Here is an 8312-nt window from a genome sequence, read left to right as displayed (position 1 = left end):
CTGGGATTTTTGTTCACCGTTCTCATGATCACTTTGACCCCACAACATGAGATCTTGAATGGAGCCCCAGATCGAGGGAGATTATCAGTGGTCTTGTATGTCTTCTATTTTCTGACAATTGCTCCCACAGTTGATTTTTTCACACCAAGCTGCTTGCCTATTGTAGATTCACTCTTCCCAGTCTGGTGCAGGTCTACAATTCTTTTCCTGGTGTCCTTCGACAGCTCTTTGTTCTCGGCCATAGTGGAGTTTGGAGTCTGACTGTTTGAGGCTGCGCACAGGTTTCTTTTATACAGATAACGAGTTCAAACAAGTGCCATTAATACAGGTAACGAGTGGAGGACAGAAGAGCTTCTTAAAGAAGAAGTTACAGGTCTCTGAGAGCCAGAGATCTTCCTTGTTTGAGGTGACCAAATACTTATTTTCCACCATAATTTACAAATAAATTCTTTAAAATTCCTACAATGTGAATTCCTGGATTTCTTTTCACATTCTGTCTCTCACAATTGAAGTGTACCTATGATGAAAATTACAGACCTCTGTCATCATTTTAAGTGGGAGAACTTGCACAATCGGTGGCTGACTAAATACTTTTTTGCCCCACTGTATATATACAGTATATTATATATATGTATATATATATATATATATATATATATATATATATGTGTGTATGTATGTATGTATGTATGTATATATATATATATATGTATGTATGTATATATATATATATGTGTGTGTATGTATGTATGTATGTATATATATATGTATGTATGTGTATATATGTGTGTATATATACATATATATATATATATATATATATATATATATATATATATATATATATATATATATATATATATATATATATATATATATATATATATATATATGTGTATTTAGAACCCTGGAAGTGGAACAGATTATTTCTGGGTTTTGTATGTCTTTCTTGAGTCAAAATATTGACCCCGGAACAGATTATTACTATTTCCAAAATGTCCGATGGTTAAAAACCGTTTCAAATGGAATGTCGATCAGCGGTGAATTCGAGGAGTTCTAATAATAATTCCATATTCGTGTTATAACGGCACTGAGTTCACCCCGGTTTGAGCAGAAGAGTCGTGTGTAATTGTGGATCTTTATTGGAGGAACATGACATATACAGTATAAGGATGACTGAACCCTAAAATAAGTCAAATATGACACCGCCTATGGCAGCCAACCATGCACGTGCCGCCGTTTTACCACCGTTTTACTCCCACTTTTAATACTTTGAGGACAAATATGAGCATGGGGCGACAAATGGAGCCGGAGGTCAGAACGAAGCGAGCGATAACACAAGCCGCCTGACAGGAAACAAGCAATACCCTCGCAGGAGGTCGTTTGCGTTTACAGAAAGATGCTCGTGTTGACGTTTAGCACGGCAGGAAGAGCCATCGCACTTTGCCACGTGCCTCCCTGTGCTCCTCACTACACACACACACACACACCGAGCACGGCCAACATGTGCAGCTTGACGGTATCGCATTTTAGCAGCCTATTTAGTTTCCTCTCTAGTCTGGTTTCAGGACACGTTTGTTTGTTTATGTGTGTGTGTGTGTGTGTGTGTGTGTGTGTGTGTGTGTGTGTGTGTGTGTGTGTGTGTGTGTGTGTGTGTGTGTGTGTGTGTGTGTGTGTGTGTGTTTGCGTGTGTGTGTGTGTGTGTGTGTGTGTGTGTGTGTGTGTTTCAAGCCACATGGTGCACTCACTTAATGTGTATAAGTGTGTGTGTGTGTGTGTCTTCTCTCACATGGTTAACCCTTACAAAGTGGCCAATTGCTGTACTGTATATAATATGCATGGTCACATGCTGTACATATTTCTTTCTAGGAAGCTAGTTATGTCCATAAAAGTGGTTAAAGGTCACATGTAATCTCCGGTTGCAGGTCTAAAACGGCCTTCTTTCATCTCCGTAATATCGCTATAATTCGTTCCATTTTGTCCGCTGGCGACGCTGAGATCATTATTCATGCATTCGTTACGTCTCGTCTCGATTACTGTAACGTATTATTTTCAGGTCCTCCCTTATCTCTAGTGTTAAAAAATTACAGTTGGTACAAAATGTGGCTGCTAGACTTTTGACAAGAACAACAAAGTTAATCATATTACGCCTATACTGTATATACCAGTGAGGTGCTGTCAGGGGAGGCAAGTGAGGCGGTGCCTCACCTGCCACCAGGTGGGTTAACCATGAGATGTTCCAAAACAAAGTCCATCCATCCATCCATTTTCTACCGCTTATTCCCTTTTAGGGCTCGCGGGGGGCGCTGGCACCTATCTCAGCTACAATCGGGCGGAAGGCGGGGTACACCCTGGACAAGTCGCCACCTCATTGCAAGGCCAACACAGATAGACAGACAACATTCACACTCACATTCACACACTAGGGCCAATTTACTGTTGCCAATCAACCTATCCCCAGGTGCATGTTTTTGGAAGTGGGAGGAAGCTGGAGTACCCGGAGGGAACCCACGCATTCACGGGGAGAACACGCAAACTCCACACAGAAAGATCCCGAGCCTGGATTTGAACCCAGGACTGCAGGAACTTCGTATTGTGAGGCAGACGCACTAACCCCTCTGCCACCGTGAAGCCCCTCCAAAACAAAGTATTAAAATAAAATAAGTTTCAATAGTTCTCTTTTGGTTTATGCTTTCTGTGGGATTTTGGTGTGATTCTCTGTATATTTTGAACATTTTCATGGTCAAAATCGTGGAAATTCCATGTTTTCTGATCAAAACAACGCAGCAGACGAGAAGTGAGGCAGACAAAGGTGGTGCCTCCACGGCTGCACATAGTGTGTATTGGGCGTACGTGCGAGGGGGCGCATACTAATTGCTTCGTGGAAAAGGCAGGTCTTGAGGCAGCAAGTACCTCTGTCTCAAGGTAGGGGGCGATATATTGTTTACGGTGCAAAAATATTGTTTAATTTCTTGGAATTAAATTGAATTAAATGAATGTTTCTGCCAATTTGAAGGATTATATATATACTGTATCCAAGATGAAATACTTCTTTAAACTGGACTTTAAGACAAAATGACTGTGGTCATACAAAGTATGTTTTCATGGAGGATAGCTATTGCTGCTTCAGATACAAATGCAGAAAGGTAAGATACACTCACAATACTTGATTTATTTTGTTAAAAGCAAATGGGACCAAAAAGTATTTAGTAACAACTTTATCAAATACTTTTTGGACCCATTTATCATATCATAATATAATTATGATAAAGTTTTTATGAAAGCGAATAACTCCCCTTTTTTCCTGTAACTCTAATGTGCAACGTAAATCAACAATGACTACAGCTGCACATATGAATTTGAGTTAAAAAAAAAAGAAGAAAAAAAAGTATGTATGCCTCAACTGGTGTTTAGTTCACCACACGTCACTGGTATATACCTTTATATACCTAAACTGGCTCACCTGCACTGGCTTCCTGTGCACTTAAGATATGACTTTAAGGTTTTACTACTTAGGTATAAAATACTACACGGTCTAGCTCCAGCCTATCTTGCCGATTGTATTGTACCATATGTCCCGGAAAGAAATCTGCGTTCAAAGAACTCCGGCTTATTAGTAATTCCCAGTGCCCAAAAAAAATCTGCAGGCTATAGAGCGATTTTATTTCAGGCTCCAGTACTCTGGAATGCCCTCCCAGTAACAGTTAGAGATGCTACCTCAGTAGAAGCATTTAAGTCCCATCTTAAAACTCATTTGTATACTCTATGTTACGGCGCACGCGCAGTCTGCTTCTCCCTCCACTGCGTTAGCACCTAGAAGCTCCACTGTGAGCTCCGCTAGACACGCCCCTGCCCCCAAGCGCCGCCACATGATTATTATGCTAGACCCACTCAATCTGCAATCAACGCACCTGGGACTAATAAGGGGCGACAGGATAAAGAGCCTCACCGCTGACTTCTCCTCGTCAGAACGTAGCCCTGTGTACAGTAAGCTTCGCGTATCTGACTTCCCTCCTGCTCTCTCTCATTTTGCTTGTCTACCTCGTCCTGGTTGTCCTTGTTGTCTCTTGTCCCCTACAGCCCCTGGGTCTCAGCTTCCGCTGTGCGCTCCTGCTGCTCCTGCTCATTCCCCTGGACCATAATTGCCTTCCCCGATCCTTGACCCCACGCTTGGACTTCCGGACGCCTCTCTCCTGCCCCAGGACCCCGCTCGGACCACGGATTCCTTTTGCCTCTTCCCTTCTGGACTTGATCGCTTCCACATCCAACACGCATTCCGACAAACCCTCTGGTATTTACGTACGTTTAATTTCCACACATAGTTTCCCATTCACACACATAGTAACATACACCCCCTTACGTAATCATCATTTGTTTTCATGCCGTCTCTAACACTCTAGCCTTTAAATAAACCCCTTTTTAGACCAGTTGATCTGCCGTTTCTTTTCTTTTCTGCCCCCCTCTGCCTTGTCGAATCGAGAGGGGAGGGCACAGGTCCGGTGGCCATGGATGAACTGCCAGTGTGTGCATCGGTTGGGCACATCTCTGCGCTGCTGACCCTCCTCCGCTCGGGATGGTCTCCTGCTGGCCCCACTATGGACTGGACTCTCACTATCATGTTAGATCCACTATGGACTGGATTATTATGCTAGACCCACTCAAAATCCATTGCATTAGGTCTCCCCTAGACGGGGGGGGGGTCACCCACATCTACGCTCCTCTCCAAGGTTTCTCATAGTCATTCTCATTGACATCCCACTGGGTTGTGAGTTTTTCCTTGCCCTTATGTGGGGTCTGAACCGAGGATGTCGTTGTGGCTTGTGCAGCCCTTTGAGACACTTGTGATTTAGGGCTATATAAATAAACATTGTTTGATTGATTGATAAAACGCAAACATGTCCGATTTTGTGTTCATTTTGACACATTAATACAGTAGATAGTGACACTTATATATAAAAAAATGCAGAATATTGGTGAGGATCTGGATATACTGTAAGTGCAGACAACAGGAATTGCTACACCCGTCCACCCAATGGCGTCGTAACAGCATCCCCTCCATGAACCAGGAGGTAGCCTGCTCCTAAAAAAAACTTGTCTACTCCTTAGTCATATCTCATGGAGCCTTAGAGGTCCAACTAATTTTTTGCATTGGTTATCATCACGCACTTGAATTTGCCTTTCCCACCACTGGTAGCCCCTGAGAATAAAAGGCAAAGAAAAAGCAAAGCCTTGATTTGAGTGTGTATATTTTTATATATTTTACACCAGGGATCGACAACCAAAAACGTTGAAAGTGCCAAAAAAAAAGAATAATAATAAAAAATCTGCCTGGAGCCGCAAAAAATGAAAAGCCATATATAAGTTGTGGAGGTCGTCCACCAGGGAGGTTCCTCGGACCGCCGAGCACTGACATGACAGACCGGTTCAGGTTCACAAACAGTTTTATTTTCCAATAAAGTCTCTTGCTTTTCAGCAATTGTTTTGTGTGTGTTTCCGGCTCGCTCTCGCTTTTGCTCCAACTCCAACCCCTCTCTCCTCCCTCCGGCTGCTGCCTTTTAACAGAGCGACAGGGGATTAGCTAAGCAGGCCCAGGTGGGTCATCCACGCACCTGTCGCTGATCTCGAAGCCTGTCCTGGCACACTCCGCATCGCTGCAGGTCCGCAGGCCACGCCCCCTCCACATAAGTGTTATAATGAAGACAACAAATGACGTAAGGCCCTGTGATGAGGTGGCGACTTGTCCTGGGCATAACCCGCCTTCCGCCGAATGCAGCTGAGATAGGCTCCAGCAAACTTATAAGGGATAAGCGGTAGAAAATGGATGGATCACTGTAAAATGAAAAACGGTACTGTTTTGGCGACTCAGCTGTCATTTTTTTAAACTGTAGAATCTATGGTCATTTTTCACAGTGTGCAATTTGATGGATAACTTGCTTTGACATTTTAAGTCTGATAATTGAGGTTTTTTTATTTTTATTTGAACCAAAAAATATTTGGATTGTATGATAATATTAATATTTGCTGCAGTATTATATAACGTTTAAGTTGAAAGGACATGCAGTTGCATCCAGTACATGTATTTTCTTTGTTAAAATGTCCAAAAAATGACTAAATTTAGTAAGAAAAAAAATCAAGTACTGGGCGCGGTCATGGCTGCTGCTCACTGCTCCCCTCACCTCCCATCGGGTGGCACGAGGGTATGGGTGAAATGCAGAGGGTCATTTCACCACACCTAGTGTGTGCGTGACTGTCAGTGGTACTTCAACTTTAACTTTAACTTGATTTTATTGATGCATTTTACTTCCAAGCTTTTGTGGGCCATATTAAATGACCCGGTGGTCCGAATATGGTCGCGGGCCTTGAGTGTGACGCCTTTGCCTCACAGCAGATGACAGAAGATTAGCAAGATATGTGGAGCACTCGATGACTCAGTTGAGCCACGTCGTACCGAGCAACCAGGACAAAAACGTGTGTATGCGCTAAAAAAAAACTTCCAGTTTTTACTGTTTTACAAAATTTTCTATCGCTGGCGGCATTTATCGTCACATTTGGATGTTTTTGCGATCACTGCAGTTGCGAGACCATATTGTACTGAGCAGTGTCCCAGTTTACTATATTGCAAGAAGAAGCCCTTTTAATAACGCTACACCGGCCTTATGGTTGTGCACATACGTTTACAAACCCTGGGAGAATTTTTATGATTTCTTGGCCATTCTTCAGAGAATATGAATGATAACACAAAAAAACTTTCCTCCACTCAAGCTATTTATTGCAAAACAACTGTTTACTCTTTTTAAATCAAAATGACAAAAGAAAGTACCCAAATGACCCTGATCAAAAGTTTACATACCCCAGTGACTTTGATCTGATAACATACACAAAAGTTGACACAAACAGGTTTGAATGGCTAATCAAAGTTCGTATCCTCACCTGTGACCTGTTTGTTTGTAATTAATGTGTGTGTACTAAAGGTCAGTGAGTTTCTGGGCTTCTGACAGACCATTGCATCTTTCATCCAGTGCTGCACAGATGTTTCTGGATTCTGAATCCTGGGGAAGGCGAAAGAATTGTGAAAGGATCTTCGAGAAAAGGTAAGTGAACTGCATAAAACAGGAAAGGGGTATAAAAAGATATCTGAGGAATTGAGAATGCCAATCAGCAGTGTTCAAACGCTGAATAAGAAGTGGAAAATGAGGGATTCAGGTAGACCAGCAAAGATTTCACCCACAACTGCCGGGAAAATTGTTGGAGATGCAAAGAAAAATCCACAAATAACTTCAGCTGAAATACAGGACTCTCTAAAAATGTGTGGTGTGGCTGTCTCAAGATGCACAATAAGGAGGCACTTGAAGAAAAATGGGCTGCATGGTCGAGTGGCCAAAAAAGTTAAATAGTGCTCTCATCACTCCAATTTATTTTGTTCCAGAAGTTTTGAGGCTTGTCTCTGTGCTGTTTGGCGTAATACTTTGTCGACTGTATGTTCATGAAAAGTACACCGACGTCAACTGTACCGTGTGGAAATTCTCTGGCATGTTTCTCCCTTTGACACCTTTTTTATGCGTCATTTAGCCAATCAAGTGCTCTGCTCTCACCGAGGACAGGGAATTAAAGCAGCCTTTACCAAGGAGAGCGGCTCTATTTATGTCGCCCGCACCCCCCGGGAGAACCCATCCTCAATATGTGCACTCAATAATGGACTCAGGTGTCTATTAATACTCCCTCTCCCTCCATGCCTGCCTGTTACTTGGCCAGCCATCGTCATAATTATAGCCGCTGGCAGTAATACATAAAAAGGCTGCAACAAAAAATAAGCATGGTGTAGGTAACTCTAACAGTCGGCTTGAAAGTGTATTTTGAGTTCTTCTACTGAGCTTTTTACTATGACTTTCCCAAGACCACTGTATTTTTAGAGTGGTTGTTTTATATATCTGCAGACATTCAATGGCTTTTGTGTCTATTTTTTCCCCTGTCATAAAAGTAGAGAGTTGGTAAGTCAAACAGTATATTAAGTTGTTGTTTTAGATGAATATAAAAATAAAAAAACACTTTTTAAAATGTTTTATTTTAAAACCTTTATCAATTTCAACATTTACAAACAGTTGAAAATAATAATCAAAGTAAATACAAAAACAGTACAAAAACAGAGCAGAATAGAATAAAATAGAATACAATATGTATGTATGTATATATATATATATATATATATATATATATATATATATATATATATATATATATATATATACATACATACATACATATATATATATATATATATACACACACACACCTACAATTTATATGTGTATGTA

The sequence above is a fragment of the Nerophis ophidion genome, linkage group LG01, assembly GCF_033978795.1.
Source record: "Nerophis ophidion isolate RoL-2023_Sa linkage group LG01, RoL_Noph_v1.0, whole genome shotgun sequence".
NCBI lineage: Eukaryota > Metazoa > Chordata > Actinopteri > Syngnathiformes > Syngnathidae > Nerophis > Nerophis ophidion.
The sequence above is the reverse complement of the archived record's forward strand: the minus strand, read 5'-3'. Positions refer to the sequence as shown.